The sequence below is a fragment of the Mustela nigripes genome, chromosome 1, assembly GCF_022355385.1.
Source record: "Mustela nigripes isolate SB6536 chromosome 1, MUSNIG.SB6536, whole genome shotgun sequence".
Lineage (NCBI taxonomy): Eukaryota > Metazoa > Chordata > Mammalia > Carnivora > Mustelidae > Mustela > Mustela nigripes.
In genome coordinates this window covers 259,789,302-259,812,741 of record NC_081557.1, presented here as the reverse complement: position 1 = coordinate 259,812,741, position 23,440 = coordinate 259,789,302, and the positions used below count along the sequence as shown (strand labels likewise).

The window sequence follows — 23,440 nt, the reverse complement described above, 5'->3', positions numbered from 1 at the left end:
CAGAATCCCCATTCTCTGCCTCAAGGTTGTGCAACCACAGGCCCCTTACTTCTTGCATTCCCATTCGCCAGACTTATATAAGCACATCCCTACTTCCCCCTCACCATGCCAATCTTCTTCTTCACATTAAGGAATGGATTTCATTAGGAATACTTCATTGGAACCAAGCTCCCTGGTGATACAGTGGCTGTGGGTCAAGTCTACTGACATTCCAGCCAATGACTGTCGATACCATTATACAAGAAAAGAGAGGAGGGACATCTAGAAGAGTGATGACCCATCTTCAAGTAGACTATGTTAAGCAAAAGAAAAACATTCTGTTCATTTTGCAGTTGGACCTGCAGCTGGACTTGAAATGTCTAAGCTCACTGAGCAAAAGAGTAACTTTTCAAAGCCAGGGTGTTTGACCCAACCCCGGCAGGGTGCTGAGTAATGCATTCATCATTAATCCTCAATGATCTGACTCAGGCTGGCCTTCACACCAAAAGGACAAGGGTTGAAAAACAAGCACCAAAGTTTGAACATAGCTTCACATTTGCTTCCAAATTATTTTTTAGATTATAGACTTTAACTCTTTCAGATAAAAACATCAACACATAATTTTACCGCTGAAATCTACTCCTAATAATTTAATCTATAAGTAAAAGCAGATCTTTAAAGAATTTAATTGTCTTTAACTACTAAATCAGAAAAATCATAATTTTCTTGAGCTGGCAAGACAAGGTATTTTCCACTCTGCTGCATTTCATTGAGTAAGCATGGCCTAGATCTCTTAAACCCTTTACCTGGTGGGACATTTTATTCTAGGAAAATCTGAGCACAGGGCATTTTTCAAAGGAAAGTTACATCTGAAAAAATGCTTTATGAGCAAAATTAAAAGAACCTTTTTGAAGGCGACATTTTTTCTTTGAACTACACACCAGGTTTCCAGCGTGCACTCAAAACAAAAGACACCAGGTACAAACATGAATGCTCCCAAACAATGCTGGGCTTGAAAGTAATGGGAAATGATGAGTAGCTCTAATTTTGTACCTCACATTAGAAGTAAAAGCAGTTATTTGGACTAGCTGGATGAAAACTCTACCTGAATAACTGAGGAAATCTGAACCATATATTCCTAAAGCAATGACGCCTTCACAATCCTAATAATAAATTAAAAGCAGTTTATGAAAATTAATAGATAAGACTGATTTCTAATTACCAAATCAATTGATGTAAGTGGCAAAACTGAAATAATCTGAAAGAAGTTTCATTAACTAATTTAAATTTTGTGGGAAACATCCTAAGTTCATTCATTTTCTTTGGAAACTATAAACACTGCAAAGGTTCATTTTAACCAAAGCACTGTCCTACTGCTGCAAAATCTAAATAGGTAGAAGTCAAATGAATAAAGCTTTTATTACTATGGTAATCTTGACTGATATCACAACTTTTCCAAGAAACCTCATTTACTGCCTCACCATTTCTCCCAGGATAGTAGGGATGTATTTGTACTAGACGGGGAGTCCAAAGAAGGCACAGGTCCAAGGAACATGGAGGAACTAGATGCGGGAAAGTAGGCCAATGTTAAGAAATAACCAAATCTCAACCACAGGAAAAAGTTTGGAAGGAATTCAAACACTTGGAAGCTCAAGAAAGCTGCTCATCCTGCTCAAGAAAGTCTGGATAAACCAGGAAATCAAAGAAGAACTTAAAGAATTCATGGAAACCAACGAGAATGAAGACACATTTGTCCAAAACCTATGGAATATGGAAAAGGCTGTCCTGAGGAGGAAATAATGGCCATCCAAGCCTCACTCAAAAAAACTGAAAAATCCCAAATACACCAACTCTCTTTACACCTCAAAGAAACAGAAATAAAAAACAAATTAAGCCAACCCCACACACAAGAAGGGAAATAATCAAGATTAGAGCAGAGATCAATGAGTTAGAAACTAGAGATATAGTAGAACACATCAATGAAACGAGAAGCTGGTTCTTTGAAAGAATCAGTAGGATTGATAAACCACTGGCTAGACTAATCCAAAAGAAGAGAGAGAGGACCCAAATTAATAAAATTATAAATGAAAGGGGACAGATCACTACTAACATCAAGGAAATAGAAACAATCATCAGAAATTATTATCAACAGTCATATGCCAATAAATTAAGCAACCTAGAAGAAATGGATGCATTCCTGGAAACCTATAAACTTCCAAGACTGAAACAGGAAGAAACTGACAACCTGAATAGACCAATATCTAGTCACGAGATTGAAGCGGTGATCAAAAAGCTCCCAAAAAAACAAGAGTCCAGCGCGCCTGGGTGGCTCAGTGGGTTAAGCCGCTGCCTTCGGCTCAGGTCATGATCTCAGGGTCGTGGGATCGAGTCCCGCATCAGGCTCTCTGCTCAGCAGGGAGCCTGCTTCCTCCTCTCTCTCTCTCTGCCTGTCTCTCTGCCTACTTGTGATCTCTGTCAAATAAATAAATAAAATCTTTTAAAAACAAAAAACAAGAGTCCAGGACCTGATGGATTCCCTGGAAAATTCTACCAAACATTCAAAGAAGAATAATACCTATTCTCCTGAAGCTGTTTCATAAAATAGAAATAGAAGGAAAGCTTCTAGACTCTTTCTATGAGGCCAGCATTACCTTGATCCCCCAGCCAGGCAAAGATCCCATCAGAAAGGAGAATTTCTGACCAATATCCCTGATGAATATGGATGCTAAGATTCTCCACAAGATCCTAGCTAATAGGATCCAACAGTACATTAAAAAAATTACCCACTAGGTGATATTTATCTCTGGGATGGTTCAACATTCGCAAATCAACCAACACAATAAAACAAATCAATAAGAGAAAAAAGGAGAACCACATGGTCCTCTCAATTGATGCAGAAAAAGTATTTGACAAAATACAGCATCCTTTCCTGATTAAAACTCTTCGAAGCATAGGGATAGAGGGAACATTCCCCAACTTCATAAAATCTATCTGTGAAAACCTACAATAAATATCATTCACAATGAGGAAAAGCTGACAGCATTCCCACTGAGATCAGGAACACAATAAGGATGCCCACTCTCAACACTGTTGTTCAACATAGTACTAGAAGTCCTAGCAACAGCAATCAGACAATGAAAAGAAATAAAATGTATTCAAATTGGCAAAGAAGAAGTCAAACTCTCTCTCTTCACAGATGACATGATATTTTACATGGAAAATCCAAAAGACTCCACCCCTGAATTACTAGAAGTCATACAGAAATTCAGTAATGTGGCAGGATACAAAATCAATGCACAGAAATCAGTTGCTTTCTTATACACTAATAATGAAAATATAGAAAGGGAAATTAGAGAATCAATTCCACTTACTTATAGCACCAAGAACCATAAGATACCTGGGAATAAACCTAACCAAAGAGGTAAAGGATCTGTACTCGAGGAACTATAGAACACTCATGAAAGAAACTGAAGAAGACACAAAAAGATGGAAAAATATTCCGTGCTCATGGACCAGAAGAATAAATATTGTTGGGGCACCTGGGTGGCTCAGTCATCAAGTGTCTACCTTTGGCTCAGGTCATGACCCCAGGTTCCTTGGATACAGCCCCGCATCAGGCTCCCTGCTTGGTGGGAAGCCTGCCTCTCCCTCTCCCTCTCCCACTCCCTCTGCTTGTGTTCCCTCTCTCACTGTGTCTCTCGCTATCAAATAAATAAATAAAATCTTAAAAAAAAAAGAATAAACATTGCTAAAATGTCTATACTTCTCAGAGCAATCTACACTTTCAGTGCCATCCTGATCAAAATTCCACCAGCATTTTTCAAAGTGCTGGAACAAACAAACCTGAAATTTGTATGGAACCATAAAAGATCCCAAATCACTAAGGAAATGTTGAAAAAGAAAAACAAAACTGAGGACATCGGTGCCTGGTTTCAAGCTTTACTACAAAGCTGTGATCACCAAGACAGCATGATCACCAAGACTAGCACAAAAACAGATACATAGACCAATGGAACAGAATAGAGAGCCCAGATATGGACCCTCAAGTCTATGGTCAAATAACCTTTGACAAAGCAGGAAAAAATATCCAGTGGAAAAAAGTCTCTTCAATAAATGGTGCTGGGGAAATTGGACAGCTATGTATAGAAGAATGAAACTCGACCATTCTCTTACACCACACACAAAGACAAACTCAAAACGGATGAAAGACCTCAATGTGAGGCAGGAATCTATCGAAATCCTAGAGGAGAATATAGGTAGTTGCCACAGCAACTTCTTTCAAAGTATGTCTCCAAAGGCAAAGGAAACAAAAGCAAAAATGAACTTTTGGGACTTCATCAAGATCAAAAGCTTCTGCACAGCAAAGGAAACAGTCAACAAAACAAAGAGGCAACCCACGGAATGGGAGAAGATATTTGCAAATGACACTACAGACAAAGGGCTGATATCCAAGATCTATAAAGAACTGCTCAAACTCATCACCTAAAAAACAGATAATCATGTCAAAAAATGGGCAGAAAACATGAACATACACTTCTCCAAAGAAGACATACAAATGGCTAACAGACACATAAAAAAATGTTTATCATCATTAGCCATCACGCAAATTTATATCAAAACCACACTGAGATACCACCTTACACCAGTTAGAATGGCCAAAATTAATAGGACAGGAAACAACAAACGTTGGAGAGGATATGGAGAAAGGGGAACCTTCTTACACTGTTGGTGGGAATGCAAGTTGGTGCAGCCACTTTGGAAAACACAGTTGTGATTCCTCAAAATATTAAAAATAGAGCTACCCTATGACCCTGCAATTTCACTACTGGGAATTTACTTCAAAGATATAGACATAGTGAAAAGAAGGGCCATCTGTACCCTAATGTTCATAGCAGCAATGTCCACAATTGCCAGACTGTGGAAAGAGCCAAGATGCCCTTCAACAGACAAATGGATAAAGAAGATATGGTCCATATATACAATGGAATATTACTCAGCCATCAGAAAGGATGAATACCCAACTTTTGTATCAACATGGATGGGACTGGAGGAGATTATGCAGAGTGAAATAAGTCAAGCAGAGAAAGCCAATTATCATATGGCTTTGCTTACTTGTGGAGCATAAGGAATAACATGGAGGACACGAGGAGAAAGAAAGAAAAAGTGAATTGGGGCAAATCAAAGGAGAAGATGAACCATGAGAGACAAAGGACTCTGAGAAACAAACTGAGGGTTCTGGAGGAGAGGGGGTGATCCTGTTGGTGGGTATTAAGGAGGGCACATACTGCATGGAGCACTGGGGGTGGTGCATAAAAAATGAATCTTGGAACACTGAAAAAATATTAAAAAAAAAAAAAGAAGCAACCAAATCTATTGTCCCTCCCACCATTATCTGATTTTTGTTAATAAAGGTAATGTTAACAGCTTCATTAATGTTTAACTTTGTAATAGCAGAAGAAACCAGAAGTCAACACTTCTAGGTAAACCATAAGCAAGATGATGAACATGCTTCAGTGTTTTCCCGCTTAGCAAACCTGAGCCTACCCCTGAGCCCAAACACCTTAAACCAAAAAGAAATGCTTCCCAGTGCAGTGGTCCCCAAAGTGTGGTGCCCAGACCGACAACATTGCATCACCCAAGCCATTATTAGAAATGCAACTCCTTGAGACTTGCCCTAGACCAACTGCAGTGGTCTCCCTTATCTGCTGTTTTAGTTACCCAAAGTGAACTGTGGTCCAGAAGCAGGTGTTCTTCCTTCTGACAAATCATCAGAAGGTCAGTAATAGCCTAAGGGTACATTAGAAGGCTTACTTCATTCACTTCACTTCATCTCATCATGTAGGCATTTTATCATCTCCTATCATAAGAAGGGTGAATACAGCCCAATAAGATATTTTGAGAGAAAGAGACCACATTCACATAACTTTTATGAGAGTACATTGTTATAATTATATTTTTTTTATTGCTGAAAGTCTCTTACTGTGCCCAATTCATAAATTAAACTTTATCATAAGTACGTGTGTGTAGGAAAAACATAGTATATATAGGACTCAGGTATCCACTGGCAATCTTGGAACATATGTCCCAAGGATAGGGGAAATGGCAGTATAATCCAAACTCTGGGTTTGGGGCTCAGTAATGAGGTTTAAACAAACCTTTCAAGTAAATTTGAAGCATGCTAAAGTTTGAGTACCACTGCTCTAAATAAACCAATTATCTTAAGAGGAGAGTGGGTCTCAGTCAGAATCTGATTTAAAAAAGAAACATATTTAATAACTGAAGTAGGCAGGGGGGTAGTTCTGATAACCTTGCCCTCCTCCAAGCCACTACTCCAAACTACCATATCTCAAGACACCATTCAGTTAGCAACCTCATCACATAAGCACACAGAACATGTCTCACTTGGCTTTACCTTTAAATGTTCTTTCCTACACAATCAAATAAATAAATAATGTTGGAAACTCATTATTTAATCAGCCTTTTCCAGAAACATATCACCCAAATCAAAGAAGACAAAGGCAAGAGCCAAAAGAGATTATAAACCCGATCATACCCTGAATCAGAAATGTGTGCATGGCATTTGAGCAAACCCAGGAAGCTGTTACGCAACTGATCCCTAACAACGTTCTATTGTAGCTATTTTGCACCTGACATTCAATAAGACACATTATCAGGATAAATCAGTGCTTCCTACTTACAGTTTGGGCCTATAAAGCAAACCCCATTATACTACAATCCTGAATGAGTGGGGCTAGTAAGAGAAAAGTTCAGCTTGTACCAAAAGGATGAAATGCAAGAGTAGCATAAAGTATGCTACTTCTTACAACAGCCAGGGGTTCATTCAACTCGAAGCTACCACTAGTCAGCCCTTCCCATCAAAATCCAGGGCATACAAACGTCATAGAACTGCTCTCTGTCCAAAGAAACTTTTTCTTTTTTTTTTTTTTAAACGTTTGATTTCTACAAAAGAAGAAGAATCAGCCTCAGGTGCATAATCATAATTAATTTCCATATCACAGTTTTCTGACCACAAGAAACAGAAAGCTTTGGAGAATCACATCTTAGGCAGTTTCACAAAATCAAAAACAATTTCATTTTCAAAGTACACACTTGGCAGGTACATACTGTCTTCTATAAAAATTAATTGCATTTCTTTACTGAGTTTGAAAATCATTGTTATTCTTTAGCACTCATGTAGCAATTCATAAAGTCCTTTACAATTCTATCTATTAGATACAATACAAAGCAGTGAGGGGGAACTACAGCAGAGGAGGAGGATATTTAGATGTGTATGCATTAGATAAAGCTGTAAATATGTATGTAACACAATTAACACATAACACCCCTCACCTCATACCTTTACAATGAAGCAACAGAAAACCTAAGAACAAGCTAAAACAAAGATCACCTTGGATACGAAATAAACTCGACATTTTGTTCTTAATAATATTTAAATATTTTTAGCATGAAAAATACGTATAACAGACATAAGGGAACCTGGGTGTCTGTGTCAGAAAATTCAGAAGTATGGGTCTGATTTACACTGCTTGAGACCATCAAACTAATAATAAAATGTAGTTTGAGAAGAATGAAGGCTAATGTGTCTGTACCCAGTGACTCACAGATACTCTTTCACCACCACCATCCCCCCAACAAGGTCACACAGCAAGTGGTAAAACTATAATTTAAATCTGGATTTCTTAATACCAAACAAACTGCCTCTGGGAAAAAACTGGCCTCTCTATGTTATTTCCATAAGTAAACACACAAACCTCACCATTTCTAATAAGGAGAAAATTTAATATACAACCACAAAGAATATATTCAATTTCCATGCCAATTATGTGCAATATAATATCATTAAGAATACTCAAGGCAGAAACACTCTTGGTTTTCAATTTAGCTATTCCCAGAAATAAAGTATACAATTTCTTTACTTTTTCATTTTCATTAAAATAAAGGTGGGGGGGTGATTGAACTCAGCAAGTCTGTCTGCCACTATGATTCAATAGTAGCCCAAAACCACAGCTGTGAAAAGGAGAAAGGGTGCTAAAAACAATAGCAATGTAATTATAAAAGCAAAATGCCACATGCTTCTCAATGCCCTACCTCATAATCATAGCTAAGTATTAGTAAAATTCCAAAATGTACATACAGTCAACTCTCCATATTTCCATTTTGGTTTTCTGCCATATTTCAAGTTACTCCAACTACAATTTCTTCCTATTTCAACCACTAAAAATAGGAATATAAGGGGACAAGGAGCATAAATCAACTGGCAATGACTTGGAGAAAGTCTAGAAAGAATGGCTAAACGAGAAGCTTGGATTTTTGTCAGATCAGATTCCTAATCTTTTCTTTTTTTTTTTTTTTTAGATTTTATTTATTTATTTATTTATTTTGAGAGAAAACCCGAACAAGCATGTAAGTGGGGGAGGGGCACGGAGAGACTCTCAGACTCTGCCTGGGCACAGGAGGCTGATACAGGCTCCATCTCCTGACCCTGAGATCATGGCTTGAGCTAAGATCAAGATTCAGATGCTCGACTGACTGAGCCACCCAGGTGCCCCAGTTTCCTAGTCCACGGCAACAAAATATCAAGAGCTGCCCCCACTACAAATAATAATAACAGAAACTGTCATTAAGACCTCCAATCCATTCTCACACACACACACATCCAGGATAAAACACAGAAATATTTAAATTGTAAATATTAGTGGTAAAAATCTTATCAGAAGGAGCTCTTTGAAAAAATTTCATAACTAAGAGAAAATCAGTTTGGATGTTTTTGGTTGTTTCATTTTTAATTGCCTTTTTTAGAAAATTGTTGTCTGTTCATGCTTTAATATAATACAAACTCCAAGAGCCCAGAGTCAAAGCCCTAGGTTTGTCTTATTCACATTTTGAGCCTCAGAGCTTGGCACTAAGTGGCACTTAATAAATACTTGTGAATGAATGGATAATAGCAACTGGGTATCATTTTACTTCCATTTGGAGTTACTACTATAAACATTACTGTTCAAAGTCCATTTCCTATGAAGGGAGATGCTGTGTGCACACTCCAAGAGCCTTCAGACCTGGAAAGCCTTAGAGTAAATACGGAAGAAGTCTGTAGCTGGCCCAGAACTAACGGAGTAGAAAATCTCTGCCAGACTGGCGTATGAGCTGTCAGTCAGCAGCGGGAAGAGATGTGAGAAGCAATAAAGGGGGAAAAAAGAGAAAGCCCCTGTGAAGGAAAGATTAGGAGGTGAAAATGAGAAGAGAAATAAGGGGGGTATCCAGACCTCAGTGAAAGGAAAGAGTAGAGAAAAGTTTGGGGGAGTTGAAATAACTCAAAGAATGTGGTTGGCTTGAAAAGTGGAACAAATTTAGAGAAAGGAGGAAGACATCAAAAGATCCAGATAACTAACAAAGTATGTGACCAAAGTGTCAGCCAAAAGCTGAAGTCACCCCTAATGTATGGGACAAGGGTAATACAGATGTCTTATGGAGAGACCAGAGGTGTACAAAAGCCAAACCACAGTACCGCAAACACCTACACCAATAAACCCACACAAATTCTATTCCCACCTTTAAAAGATCGTTCCCTACCCTTTTGAGACCTCTCCTGTCCACCCGCCCCTTGAAAATCTATCCTACCTCAACCTCTTGATCCTATTCCATTTCTGAATTTTCCGACTACTCTGTGGCCTCTTCCCAAAACTCAAAGTTGGGTCTTGGGCAGCTCAACACCAAATAATTACGAATGACCTGAGCTCAGGGAGGCACCTTTGCTACAAGGATTAAGCAAGGGAACCTATGCACAAATGTCCTGCACAGATGTTCAATAGGGGTTTGTTTTCTTTCTCTTTGGCCTACAATCTTATGCATAAATCCTCTCTGACATCAAGATCCTTGGCAAACCATGAAGTACAATTGGCATGTCAGAATCCCTCCATTTGCAATCTTCCAGCCTAAGGAGATGAGTTCAGAGAACTGAGAGGCAGTAGCTGGGGGTTGGAATCATCTGAGCCCACTCAAGAAATGAGGACTGAGGCCTAACAGGAGCTGCTATTCATCCAATACAGGGTATGTGGTAACTTCAGGCAAACCAAAGCTACTAGCTTCTAGTAAAAGTAGAAGGTGCCTCCCTGAGCTCAGGTCATTCGTAATTATTTACTTGAGAAAACTATGCAATAGGTACCTCGCTTACTTATGCGTGTTATATCATGGGGATAGAAGGTTCTTTAGGTAAATTCTAATGTGTTCTGTGGAGATTCTGATCTTAGTTCATTCTAGCACCAGTCATGCTGAATTGAGGGCAATATACTCTTTTCTGTATTTACCACTGAAGTGGTATGGAGGGAAAAAAGAAAGCAGTAAAATATATGAAGACTCAAAAACAACAAAAAAGATGCAGAGACTCTAAGAATGCTTCGTTTGGTCTACTTACACTATTTAAAGAGCGTTCAAATCAGTGGACAAAGGTGCTTCCTAAAAAACCCATTTTTTGCTGAACCAAAATGAAGGAAGAAAGCAGCAGAGAATGAGAAACTTGTATCAATAATAACCTGAATCTGTGTCAAAACTTTAGCTTCAGAAACTTCTCTAGTACAATGCTACTGGAATTTTCTCACAGTTGCACATTACCTCTAGAACACGGATATGATAGAGAGGGTAGAAACAGTCACTTTAAAGGCCCCCCTGGCTAGAGAATCTGGAAGACTGGGTATAATCACTATGGTTCCTAGTATCACAGAGCTAAAGGATTGGCTGGAGATCATCTGAACAACTCTATCAAGCGGTTTTTCTCCTATAACACCAGACATGGCCAATCTCCGAATACCTGTTTATATACTTTGGACGACAAGAAACTTGCCACTTAATGAAGCAATCCGTTTCATTATCATGAAGTTCATCTTTTTTTTTTTTTTAAAGATTTTATTTATTTATTTGGCAGAGAGAGAGAGAGCACAGGCAGAGGGAGAGGGAGAAGCAGACTCCCACTGAGCAGGGAGCCCTATGTGGGACTTTATCCCAGGATCCTGGGATTGTGACCTGAGCCAAAGGCAGGTACTTAACCGAATGAACCACCCAAGCACCCTAGAGGTCATGGCAAACCACCTCAGTTTTCCAGATAAGTAACAGCATCTAGATGAAGCAAGAAATAGTATGTGCCAGCGCTCCTGGCTGGCTCAGTCAGTAGAATGTGTGACCCTTGACCTGGGGGTCATGAGTTCAAGGTCCATGCTGTGCATAGAGCTTTTTTTTTTTTTTTTAAGTAAAATGAAAAAAAGAAAAGAAATCGTATGTGCCAACTAAAGCACACACATGATCAGAAAGAGCCAGCTTTCATTTACATGCACATAACTTCTTAGAAATAATGTACATCATCATATGTTTCCAGGCTTAACTAGACATCTTCGTAAGTAGAGGCCCTTGAGTTTCTTTTCATATTCTCCAGCACTGGAGAACTGGTTCCTGCAGCCCTCATTCCCTCCCCAAACTGGCAAACAAAAGTCCCTAGCTGGGAAAACCCTGCCTCCTCACATAAGAGAGATGGGACTAAAACTTGCCAACAGGGCTTTACCAGCCTGAACTTGCACCAGGTCATTAATCTTTTGGAAAATCATTGAAATTCATGAATCACTGAATCATAAAAATAAAAACTACATTCAAATCTCTAGCTCAAACATCAGAGTGTCAACTGAGTACCTTCCTTCCTAAAATGTTTGCCTATAGGGCCTGTTCTCTGAAGAACCAAAGGAAGTCTGCTTGTCCCTACAGATTCATGCTAAACCAGCCCACATAAACCAATTAAGCTGCCCTTTCTCTGATTCCTCTAATCAACATCCTATGGCTGAGTCATACCTCCCCCACTGTATGCTCACCTCCTAGATAGTCTCCACGTGCTCATGTTCCCCCTTCAGAGGAGACCCACCCTCTCTAGAAGCACCCAACAGTGCTCAGGAGAACCAGCTTATCACAACCTCATCCTCCCCTTGGTACACAGGCCTGACTAGTAGGTGTCCAAAGGAAGGGATGGTATCTGTCTTGTTCACTGCGTTTTCACCACACCTAGCTTAGCACTGGCAACAGAGTGGTACTTAAAAATATTTAAGTGAACGAACTGACCATTTGAATGAATTAATGTAACAACACTCCAAAACTCTATCACTGTAACCAGATATAATAAAATTATCACCACCAAAAGGAAAGGGATTCTCCCAATCCAAGGTGATAATCACCATTCTTACTGAAGACAACAGTCACAACTATCACTGACATTATTACAAATAATAATAGTCTACACAGCCTAAGCCTCTAGCTGCTTAAGGCTCTAGGCTCTTCCCTAGAAACATAGATAAAAATCATTCAAAGATGCCCTTTGCAAACTGGGGAGATGAGTCAACGCTGGCACCTACAGCAATTCCTAAAATCCACACTCCAGCTTAAGTGTGTGCTAGAAGAATCCATTTTTTTTTAGAAGAATCAATTTTTTAAAAACTAAAACTTTTTAAAAGTAAAACTATGGGGAAAACTTGGCATTATAATTGAATTTTTCCTGTCTTCCTCCTCAAAAAGGATGCTGACATTAGTCCCTCCACTACATTCACCTAACAAGCCTGTTCCTTGATTTGTAACCATGGTTACTACTTGCAGAACCCATCAGCGGCTGGCTCTTCCTGAGGGCAAAGCTGATCACGGCCCGTAATAGTGTATGTGCTCCAGCTGCTTCCTGCGGTTGCTAAGAATGGGCTTTAGAAAACAGAACCATCCCCGAAAATTACATTTCTGAATGCTGATTTGTAGCCTCTCATTGAAAAACACTGGGGATTTCATCTTCTGACCTGAAACAACAAAACTCTGAGTCAGCAGTGTCCACACCTCTAGTCAACAGACAAGGGCACTTATCTGTTGCTGAAAGCAGGGAGACCTGAGCCCAGGGAGAATGAGAAGCAGAGAGAGAAATAAAAAGTAACTGTACCATCGGACATCTACACATCTGAGTTCAAACCCTGGTCTTCTCCTTCCTGGGAGATAAGTGCTCCCCCTGCCAGAGAGGCAAGGTTACGGTAAAAGAACTGACCTCAAGTTCTCGTGGCTTAAAACAACAGGGCTTTACTTCTCACCCAGGGGAACGCCCCTTGTGGACCAGCTGGGGGCTTGACTCTGCACCTCTGTCCGGAGGTCAGGACCTAGACACGGAACAGCCACTCTCTGAAATGCTGCTAGTTTGAAGGAAAAATGAAACAAGTGGAGCGTGTATGGGCTCTTCAAACTCTCCCCACGAACGACACCCACCACTTCTGCTCATGTTTCACTGGCCAAGGCCAAGGCCTGTGGTCACACCTGTCATCAAGTGGGTGAGGAAGTGTCCTCGTGTGTCCCAAAGGAGAGCTGCTACATTTGTGAATAGCCCTAATGACCACCATAAGCACTTAAGCTCACTGAGCCTCAGTGTCTCCATTTGCAACAAAGGGTCAGTGAAGCTTGTTCACAGAATGCTTCGTGGGGATGTTTAAATGAGACGGCACCAGGTTGGATAAATGATAGCTCACAGTAGTCATAACTGCTTTGTGGAGGGGGGCAGGTTATGTCAACCATGGATAGAATGATCCAGTCAGCAGGAAATGGAGGTCCTGGCCAAGGAATGCAGTCCTCAAATTCTACCACTAACAGCAGCCATGGAAAAGCAGCAGAGCTTCCCCCATGCTATTGAGGCAGTTAGTTCTGATGTGAAGACCATAATCTGACAAACTCAGAAAAACCATTCCTGCTCTCAGTTTCCATATTCTTTTTAGTCCTTTCTCTTATTTTCAGGTTAAGTGTTCATTTAATCAACAAATACTTGTGAAGTGTTTGTGTGCTAGGCACTATTATGTCCTGAGTGATGAATGAATCACAGTTTTCTACAAAAGAACCCTAATCAATCCAGGAGGAATAACAATTCATGACCCCATGAACAGCTCCTTACACCATTACCATCTCTCACTATTAAAAGAGAGAGAGAGAGAGAGAGAGAGAGAGAGAAGCCAAGTCCTATAAATAAGAAAACATAGATAAATTTGAAAAGTTTATCATCATTCCTTTCAAGAATACCCACTAGTGAAACGACAGAACTGTCCACTGATCAGGAAACATGTCTCAGGCAAAGGGATGCTACACCATCTAGTTAAGCAGATGTTACATATTCTATTTCCGCTCATTTATTTCGGATCATCCTAAAGATGGTGAGAGCTTCTCTTTCACATCAGCCTAATGAGAACATACCAATCCAGTCAAGACAAAGGAGATACAAGTATAACTGACAGTGAATGGTTAACCACAAATACACCCCTGGCAAGAGACAGGTAGATGAATTAGTCCAGTTTAAAATGTACTGAACAGGGGCACCTGGGTGGCTCAGTGGGTTAAGCCTCTGCATTTGGCTCAGGTCATGATCCCAGGGTCCTGGGATTGAGTCCCCCATCAGGCTCTCTGCTCAGCAGGGAGCCTGCTTCCCCCCACCACCGCTTTGTCTGCCTCTCTGCCTACTTGTGATCTCTGTCTGTCAAATAAACAAATAAAATCTTTTATAAATAAATAAATAAAATGTACTGAACATCTATTAAGGGTGATATCGTGCTTGGCAATGGGGATTCAAAGACAAAGTTGGTTCAGGCTCTTAGAGCAATTTGCCAATCATCCAGGACACATACTTGTACCATGGTTTGATGACAAAGCAATGGCAAGGGGGGGCACTTTGATGGGATGGAGAGAAAAGGAGGAAAGAGGAATATGATTTTTTTAAAAAAGTCTATTGAGAAAAGCAAGAGTTTCAAAGGTAGACTGAATTTAGCCACATCAATTGACAATAGTTGGAACAGCGTGAATAAAGGATAAAGAGATTGAAATACATGGAACCTAAGAATATGAGAACCCAAATATTACTGGAGCTTGTAGCACAAGAGTGGAGAAGCCAAGGGGTGATTAGAGACTTAAGCAGAGAGAAAGTCGAGGGGCATCTCATAGGTTAAAGAACTTGCACTTGATCTTCTAAATATTAATCAGGCTAGGGAGCTGACGCTTGAGTATATAAAGGATAGAGAGCGGTCACTAAAGGTGTTTGAGCAAAGGGAGTGATATGTTTGCCTTTGTGACATAGAGAGGCAATAATGAAGGGTAGATTTAAAGACCGTATGAAAAAAGACTGGGAAGACAGGAAGATATTGCAACAGTCCACACAGGAGATGGTGAGGATCTGAAGTGAGGCAGTTGCAATGGAGAGTCACAGAGGGCAGGTACGAATAAGAAGGAAAACAGCCAAAGGGTACAGATGGGGAACAAAGAGGAGTCCGAAGATGACGGGGGTTTTGGCCTGACAAGTCGTGGGTGAGGAGCTACTGAGGGGGAGAATGCCTTAAGAGGAGTAGAATCGGTATCTGAATTACGAGAACAACTATAAACACCATAAACATTCAGTTTACCACAGAAAGAAAAGAAAATCTTTCTGAAGATTCTGCCAGCAATTTTCATCAAAGTAAAATTCTATTGTTTGCTGCCAAGAAGAAATTTCATTATTAACTTTGAAATTGATATCTACAGCTGAAATACTGCATTTGCTTTTCCTCTGGTCTCCCTCACTCACATGTGTACAGACATACTAATTCAAGTAGTCGGATCTTCAGTTGTCTCGAAGAATTAAATCCAGACATTGTTTGGTCTAATAAGAGTGGTTTACTATGTATCTGCATGAAAGACTCCCCATCAGTTTCAAATTAATCTAGTCTACTTCAGAAGTCTCCCGTGAAACCACAGCCCCAGTGGTTTGTTGACCTTGAACTGGTTAAGTCCAACCTTTCCTCACTATGAGAAGAGCCCTCGTCCTCCATCAACAAGGAGTACACAGAAGGACATACCTGTGGTATACTGGCCTTACATAACATCACATTTCTCTCAGCACTGCCAAGAACACACTGCAAAGTCACAGCTACAATTTCTGTTATGGCTGGGTGGTAGTCACTGGTTCTGTCCACCAAATATTTCTGAATCTCCACCTTCCGGCACATGGTAGGCACATGGTAGGATAACAATTCTTTAAAGTTAGGTGTGGACGTATGACTCACTATGGTGAATGAAAAGTGAGTGAAAGTAACATGTGTCATTGCTGGTCTGAAATTGGAGAGTCAGCCTGTGAGTCACCATAAGCCTTTCCCACTGCCACAGTGATTGTGGAAGCACCAGTGGAGAGAAGGCTGCCATTAGCCTGGATGCTGACTAACAATGGTCGGCGGAACTCCCTGAGACCCACAACAGACATATAATAGTATGACTAAGAAACTTCCCTGGTGTTAGTTAAATAACTGAGATGTTTGGTGTTAGTTGTCACTGTAGCAAAATCCAGCCCATGGATTTTTGACTTACTAACTGTCATGAAAATAGCAAAAAAAAGCAAGTCAGGAAGACAAGTTCTTCTTCCTCCCACCTCAATTCACCTTCATTCTACCGTGCTTCATCAATGTGCTCTGGGAGGCAAAGTGGAAATCCAAACACAGGGTAGACGCCAGTGCTTGATGCTTCTTGTTCACACTTCCTTTCTAATACTTCCAATTACTGTCCAAGTGCTTTATTTAATTTTACATTTGAACCATTTGGCTCTGTTATTCATTCATTTGTTCAACATGTACTGATTTACTGCTCTGTGGAAGGCATTCTCTAGATACAACAGAGCAGCAGCTGTCAAAACTTTTAGTCTCAAGATACCTTTACACACTTAAAAATTAAGAGTATGTGTTTATCTGGGTTACAGCTATCAATATTTACCATAATGAGAATTAAAACTAAAGTTTTAAAAATATTTATTAATTTAAAATTATACAGTAAACCCATTGTATGTTAACTTAAATGATATATTTTATTAAAAATAACTATTTTCCAAAGCAAAAAAAAAAATTGGCAAAAAGAATAGCATTGTGTTACATTTTTACAAATCTTTTTAGTATATGGCTTAATGAAATACATCTGGATTCTCATGTCTCTTCTGCGTTCAATCTGCTGATATATGTTGTTTGGGTTGAAAGATATGAAGAAAATCCTAAGACCCTCTGAAAGGGTCTCAGGGATATCCAGGGCTCTCCAATCCCCACTTTGAGAACCAGAACTATAATGTAAAGATCAGAAAATTTTTCCTATGTAATAGGAAAATTTTTCCTATGTAATAAAATTTTTCCTATGTAATAAATATTTTAGGCTTTGTGGGCCACAAATCTCTATTGCTACTATACACTACCACTACAGCATAAAAGCATCCATAGCCAATATATAAACTAATGAGCTTGGCTGTCTTTCAATAAAACCTTATTTACAAAAGTAGGCAGCAAGTCCTATATGGTCCATGGGCCTTAGTTTATCTATCCTATGACAGAGGATACCTAAACAAGTTAGACTTGGGTCCCTCCCTTAAAAAAATGTATAGCTGATAGAGGCAGTAAGTTCCACACACTATTAACACAAAACAGAATGAGGTACATATGAGAAATCTCAAAAAAAGATGCTTTCCAAATTCAAGGTCACAAGAGAGTCCCTCAGATTGGGAAGGTTTCAAGGAGAAGGTGAGCACTGAAGGATAGGCTGAATTTTGAGAGAAAGTTTCAAGAGGAAGGAGAGAATTCCAAGTAGAGAGAATGTTCAGGCCCAAGACACTAACGGACGGAAGCACTCAACGAATTCAAGTAATAGTAAGCAGCTCTTGAAATGTAGTGAAGATAAAGGGAAACACAGTGGTATGAAATCCTGCTTAATCAAATTTAGGTCACCGGGCAACGGGCCTTAAATACCAGGCCCAGATGGTTGCATATTGTTTGAGATGCACTGAGGTGCCCCTGACCACTTCTACAGAAGAGGTAACTTATCAGCCATGGATGATCTAATTAACTGGAAGATAACGTGCAGGATGTGTTTGCATGTGCCCAGCTATAGGCAGTGACCTCAGATGATGGGCTATTGGATTAGACTAAGCAAGAGGGAAAAAAGGACCTGAATAAAAACAATGACAGGAACATCAGAAAGGAGTCAGAGGCACGCAACATTCAAAGGTAACATCTAACAGATTGAGTGGCTCACTGAGGATAGAAGGGAAGAGAGAGTGCTAATCAAAGATGATTCTAAGGCTCCAAGTCTGAAGCAAGGGAGAAAGGACAGTAAGGGACAGGAAGGTCAGGAAAGGGGACAGATTTGGTGATCAGAATAAAAGTTCAGTTATGAACATATTCCACATATCACCATATTGCCGGGCACAAGTCTGAATGCTCACAAATCCCAAACTCTCCTTGGTGGGGGAAAAATGTATTTTATAATTCCAGCACATTGTCAAAATTTTTCCAAATCTGTGCCTCTTGAAATCTCTTCCAAGTCCCCAGTACTCTGAAATGTAACAGAATTTCTAAGTTTTTATTCTTTCTCCACTCTGATTCTATTTATGGACTTCTAGAGTCAGCATACACTCCAGATCATTGTAAATACAATACTAGATATCAATGAAAAAACCAATGAGATCTCTTTCAGAAACTCAGACAAATAGTAACTAACTCTCACTGTTTTGTTTTGTTTTGTTTTGTTTTGTTTTGTTTTGTTTTGTTTTGTTTTAAAGTGGTTAGAACTGTCTCTATTTGAAGAATGTTGTAACTCGTTCTTGGATACCACCTAAGTTTTCTCAATGTCTTATGTTAACTAAAAAGTCTGATGGTCGATGTCAGGTTGCTGAAAGATTTTATTTCTCACAGTCTTTTGAAAAGTTACAGTGAGGGAATTTTGAAAGCTGTACTTAAGTTTCCTTCTGCCTTTTAAAAGGCCAAAAACACATATGTGAGAGTGACACAATAAATGACCCAAAAAAGATTCCCAGTCAAGAACAGACCCTTACCTTAAACCCGCTAAAGAAAGAAACAGAGAATGGAAAGTGAAATGCTTGGAATGAAGATACACACGCTCTAAATTTACAAGTTGCCTGAGGAAAGCTGTGATGTGGTCATTACACTGCCCCTGAAAGATGGGTTTAGACGGATCCAACATCGTAAGGTGAGAAAGTGATAACAAACCAGAAATCTAGGGGCACCTGGATGGCTCCGTGGGTTAAAGCCTCTGCCTTCCGCTCAGGTCATGATCCCAGGGTCCTGGGATCGAGCCCCGCATCGAGCTCTCTGCTCAGCAGGGAGCCTGCTTTCTCCTCCCTCTCTCTCTCTCTCTGCCTGCCTCTCTGCCTACTTGTGGTCTCTGTCTGTTAAATAAATAAATAAAATCTTTAAAAAAAAAAAAAAAAGGCAGAAATCTAAAAGAGTCTTGATTCCATGATAAATCCTCTAAAAATCTCCTCGTGAACTCTATGTCCAAAGACGGCTACGGCCTGCATGCCAGGGACAGAATCGTGCCCACGTGCCCCTGTAAACCCCCTCACCTTTTTCCGTGAATGCTTTCCTATTAGCTCCCCAGCTGCAAGCTCAAAACCTGAGGCATGCTGGATCCTTCCTCTTCCTCCCCTAACGTTCGATCCGTTGCCAAGTCCTACAGATGCCATCCCGAACATTTCTTGCATGATCCTCCTTCCCATTCCCACAGTCACAATCCGAGCCCAGCTCCTCACTCTCTCCATCTGGTCTACTGTGGTCCCTTCTCGCTACCTCAAGTGCTTCCCCTTCTATTCCACTCAAATAACCGCGGGCAGATTAATTTCCTTAATGCACAGCTCTGACCAATCTACCTCCATGCTAAAAAACTGCTCACAGACCTTCCACAAAATGGATTTTGCCATCAATTTTTTTTGCCATCTTAATACCCACATGTTGTGTCCTCCTGCCCTCTCTGCTAATTAAATGTGTCCACTTCCTCACCTTACAAAAACCCTTCATTTGCTTTCTCCACAACCTAGCTTTCCTGCTTTTCTCTCCCCCTAGCACCACCTTTCAGTGTCTCATCCTGCTTTTCCTACAACCTCCATTTGTGGATACACAACCCAGCCTTGAAGGTTCAGTGAGGTGATCGCACAGAAAACCTGCTGGTGGTTGCTAGAGGTGGGGTTGGGCTGGGGGTGGGCAAAATGAGTGAAGGAGGTAAAACAAAGTTCAAACTTCCAGTTTTAAAATAAATAAGTCAAAAAGAAGTCAGGGAATGTCAAGAACAGGATAACGACTATAGTTAATAATGTTACATTGCATATTTCAAAGTTGCTAAGAGAGGATCTTAAAAGTTCTCATCACAAGAAAAAGAATGTATAACTATGTGTGCTGACAGCTGTTAACCAGACTTCCTGCGGTGATTGTTCTGCAATGTATACGTTTATTGAATCATTATATCGTGCACCTGAAACTAATAGAATGTTATATGTCAATTATACCTTCGTTTAAAAATAAATGAAAGTCTATCTCCTCTAAGAAAAAAACTGTTCCTGATTCTCTTTCTATGCTCTGCTATCCAGTCTTCTCTGATAAGCATTCCCAGAGAGTATAGTGTTTGCATCTGTGTTGTACACTGTAGATAAACAGGTCTGTCTTTGCAATCTTCTGGGGGTACTTATCATTGTCTCTTTCAAATCATTGCTACCTGTGAATTTCCCTCATCATCTTCCCTCCAGCTGGACTGTGGAACTGGAAGAGTAAGGGCTCAGTGAACATCTGTTGACCTGAGCTGTTAAAGTGAACTCTCTGGCTTCACCACTTTCCTGAAGAACTTTCTAAGAAAACTCTAGAGCCCAAGAAAATTACAATCTTTATTTAGTCAGTAAACTTTCTAACAGATGAAAGACTTCAAATTGCTTAATTCCAAAAATGTCCCAAAAGAAATTTTTAAAGTTTCTTTTAAAAAAGCAAAAACAGGGGTGCCTGGCTGGCTCAGTGGGTTAAAGCCTCTGCATTCGACTCAGGTCATGGTCTCAGGGTCCCGATCGAGCCCTACATCGGGCTCTCTGCTCAGCAGGAAGCCTGCTTCCCCCTCTCTCTGCCTGCCTCTCTGCCTGCCTGTGATCTCTGTCTGTCAAATAAATAAATTAAATCTTTAAAAAAGAAAAAAAGCAAAAACAGTCCCAGTTACAACTTAATTCTTTAAATTCTAATATTTGCTTTGTCACCTGGTCGTAAGTTGACACCAGAATCTACAGTTAGGCCACTGTGGTTTCATTAAAAAAGAAAAACCAGTAAGATCTAATACTAATAATTAAGGATAGTGATAACATCAAACCCTGGGTAAGAACCTACAAAACAAAACACTGAACATGACCAGGAGGTCCTTGCCTGGCAGACTTACCAACCAGACAGGCAGACATAACACGCATCAAAGGGAAGGGAAAGACAGAGGAAGACAGAGGCCTGAAATGTGCCAAAGATGGCAGGAGAAACACAACAACCCTGAATCTCATTTTCTTCTTTAAAGTTGGACCTAAGAGTCTGAAGCAGCTGCTTCTGATTGCCAATAACTGCAAAGGGACACACGTGTTTTCAAGGGGCTCAGAAGACACTGGTTGTTCGGTGTGACATTGAATTTAAAGACAAGCGTGCACAGTGAAGGGCCACTCTGGATCTTTCAAGATAGAGTAACAGGATCTAGCAATGGCAAAGCATTTAGGTGGGGAAAAGGAGAGGTGAAAAGGAGAGGTGAAAGCTTCTCTTTTGTTCTCAGTAGCCCAGGCTGGTTTCAGACCTGCCAGTAAGATCTGTAAGAGGAAATCATTTTTGGCTTTGTGCCAACTTCTAATTCAATACGTTGGCAGCACTTGCAGTGGATAAGAGCTGTAAACTCATATCTGCCTCAGGTGACAAGTAAGATAAGAAGCACACAATGTAAAAATGATGAGAGCTGACTCCCCAAAAGCAACCTTAAATGTAGCTTTCTAAAAAAGGTAGTTCCTTCAAGGTACATGAAGCCTGAAAATATCTTGCTAAGAAAACTGGAAGATTTGATTAATGGAACTTGTTCAGAAACCTCTTCTTTAACTGATATTTTTGATAGTGTTTGTGAAAAAATAAATCCACATTAACTATTACAGCAAACTAATAACCAAATTTATTGGATCTGGATGACTAGAAATACGAGTGAACCGTTTTTGCAGACATACAATATTTTATGTATCATAGTTTACTATGGCCAAGATGGGCCCCAGCGCAAACTGGGCTGTTGGCTGCCTTAAGTGACATGATGGGGTATCAAGGATTGATCAGTGCTCACCGAACAACTCCCATGTTCCAAGAACCTACACCACATTGGAGGAGACACAAAAGCAGGACTTACACCCCCTGCCCTAAAGGAGTTTTTTTTTAACATAGTTGAAAGGAAAAATACAAATAATGAAACACCAGAGGACAACATGAAACAATACACTGCAAATCTCCTAATTGTGAGACACAGATAACTAGAGCCATAGAATTTTAAGATCTTCTGTGTCTGTGAGAACCATTTTACAAAGGAGATGAACTTCATTCGGATCCTATTATATAGTTTTGGATAGGCATGTTTGAAAAGGCATTCCCAAAAGGCAGGGGAATCAACTAAGGTATGGAAGTAAAACTGGCCATGACACAAGCCAGAAGAAAAAGGACAAGCTGATTAGGTCACAGGTTCGTACTGATAAGACATGGAGATGGAAATCGGATAGGTAGGTACAACCAGCAGGGTTTAATATCACTTTGCACATCTTTGTTATTTATTATGGATCTTCCCCAACCTACAGTAGGGTTATATCCTGATAAACCTATCATAAATGAAAAATATGATAAGTCAAAGAGCACTTAATAGCCTCAAACTACTTAACCTCATGCTTAGCCTCCCCTACCTTAAATGTGCTTAGAACACTTAACATTAGCCTACAGTTGGACGAAATCATCTAGCACAAAGCCTCTTTTTAATAAAATGGTGAATATAATTTATTATACATTGTACTGGAAGTTAAAAAAAAATATTTTATGGGTCCAGAATGGTCATAAGGTTGGGTTGGTTGTTTACCTCGTGATTGCACAGAGGGGCTGTGGCTCCTTGCCACTAACCAGCATCATGAAGGCATATTGTGCTGCCCATCATCAGCCAGGGAAAAGATCAAAATTCAAAGTACAGTTTCTACTAAATGTTTATTACTTTCACACCACCATAAAGTAGAAAAATGGTATGTGGAACCATCGTAAGTTATAGACCATCTATATGTGTTTACTAAATTAATTGAATTGATGGGGTAGATAACAGAGAGCTCTGGGCAGGTGACTGAGATTACAAATCAAAGCTTTTATCTAAGGAGAGAATATAGCATATAAATAGGAAGTAAGAAGAATCCTCTCTCATAACTAAAATGTGTTTTCGTAAAAGGATTGGCCCAGGATGTGGTCTAAGGTTCATTTCCAACTGGTTGACATATTTTCATCATTGACAAACTGAAGATTTTGGTCAATTTCCTTGATGATTTATCCACAACAATATTTCAATGTCTAGATGCCTGATGTGGTTTCAGAGGACAAAAATGACTACA

General features: G+C 39.8%; 1 protein-coding gene across 6 annotated transcripts in view; it reads right to left on the bottom strand.

Annotated features, from left to right (window-relative positions):
- SLC4A4 (solute carrier family 4 member 4) overlaps nt 1-23,440 on the bottom strand; it is a 457,437-nt gene that overhangs the window by 182,712 nt on the left and 251,285 nt on the right. The gene's annotated exons all lie outside the window — the stretch shown is intronic.